General features: G+C 40.0%; 1 pseudogene; it reads left to right on the forward strand.

Moving 5' to 3' along the window:
• LOC102833860 overlaps positions 1-1,810 on the forward strand; it is a 141,793-nt pseudogene that overhangs the window by 7,205 nt on the left and 132,778 nt on the right.

The following is a 1,810-nucleotide window of genomic DNA, read 5'->3' on the forward strand; positions in this document are numbered from 1 at the left end:
AAGATAATTTTTAAATGGTTGCAGCAGTACATCAGCAGGGAGCTGCCAGAAATTCAAGCTGAATTCAGAAGAAGACATGGAGTGAGTGATATCACTGCTGACATAATCAGATGGATCTTGGCTAAAATCAGAGAATACCAGAAAGATGTTTACTTGTGTTTTATTGATTATGTAAAAGCATTCCACCATGTGGATCATAACAAACTATTGATAACATTGTGAAGAATGGGAATTCCAGAATACTTAATTGTATGATGGTGAATCAAAAATTATCTGCACTCTGGCTGTTGAATTTATTTTAATCAACTTTTAGAAAAGACAAATACATCATTTTTCAACAGAATCGCCTTGCTTTTCAGTAAACTTTGTTCACCTGTCAACAAGCTTCCTTATTCCCTTATTTAAAAAGCATTTTAGGCTGAGCTGCAAGCAACGAATGCACTGTTGTCTTCACTTCTTCATCAGAGGTGAATCTTCTTCCTTGAAGGGCTGCTTTCAGAGGACCGAACAGGTGGAAGTTTGATGAAGCATGATAAGTACAGCACCTCAAAATGAAGTTTTTGCAGAGTGTCAACAGTGTGGGCAAAGGTGTGTGGATATGCATTGTCATGCAAGATTGCAATGTCCTAGGGTGTTTAATCTGTGTTTAATCTGAAGTTTAGGCTTCAGCTCTTCAGTGAGTATCTCACTGTAGTGAGCATTGCTGTTGTTGATCCTTTTTCCTGATAGTGTTATAATACTTACCCTTGAGAAGGCCAGAAAACCATAAGTCTCAATTTCCCAGCTGATGACTGACTTTTGAACTTTTTCTTGGTCTACCATTGAGGACGTTTCCCTTACACACTCTACTATTTACTTCCAGGAAACCGCTATATATACTATTATATAATTCAAGACATATAGCTGGCAGATATTACACAAATTACATTGTGAAGAGAAAGTAAAGTACAACAAGCAACTTGTAGCAATTGTGAGGTCCAGGAAAGGGATTTTAAAAAAGAAGTGATTATTTTCCTATTTTAAAAAAGAATCAAGGGAAACACTCCCCAAAATGGACTCATTTTCCACTCTACCTTCATTGGCTGGTCAAGAACAAAGGCCGAATCTCCCCATACCTGGCAAACAAATGCAGTCTTGCCTCATGAATTGACTGTTTCTCTGAGGTGCCCACAAGTGTATTTGGGGAAAACCTTTGAGAGCAAGTCGAAGAGCAGCGTCTTCGTATGAAGCAGGAGAGATCTCATGAAAGAACCTGGATGTCTTGAAGGAGGCAATGGTTTAGGTAGAGGAAGTGGTTGTGAAGATTGCTAGGAAGCTAGAGAAACAAGAGAAGAAACACTTGAAAAAGGAAAAGAAGCGACTGGCTGCGATTGCACTCATGTTTTTAGAAAACAGCAGTAGTGCTCCTGAGGAGTGAGGAGACAGGTGAAAACTCCTCATCAAAGGAGAAAGCAGAGGCCCCAGGAGTTTCACAGGCAAATGGAATGGAAGACCTACTTACTGCTCTCTACAAACCCAAGGTGGGGGCCAAAAAAAAATCTTTTTCCAAGAAGCAGTTGGTTAGTAGTGATCTTGAAGAGACAGTTACCAGCACAAATTTCCCCAAAAGGAAGAAATCACTCCCCAAAGAGGAGCTAGCTAGTGATCCTGAAGAGGCAGTTAACAGCAGGAGTGTCCCAAAGAAAAAGAAGAAGCTCTCTCTCAAGGAGGAGCCAGTCAGCAGCAGACCAGAGGAGGCTGTCAGCAACAAGAGTAATAGCACCAAGAAAAAGAAAAAACTCACACACACCAAAAAAAAAACAAAAACAAA

This window comes from Chrysochloris asiatica, unplaced genomic scaffold (genome assembly GCF_000296735.1).
Source record: "Chrysochloris asiatica unplaced genomic scaffold, ChrAsi1.0 scaffold00224, whole genome shotgun sequence".
NCBI classification, from domain to species: Eukaryota; Metazoa; Chordata; class Mammalia; order Afrosoricida; family Chrysochloridae; genus Chrysochloris; species Chrysochloris asiatica.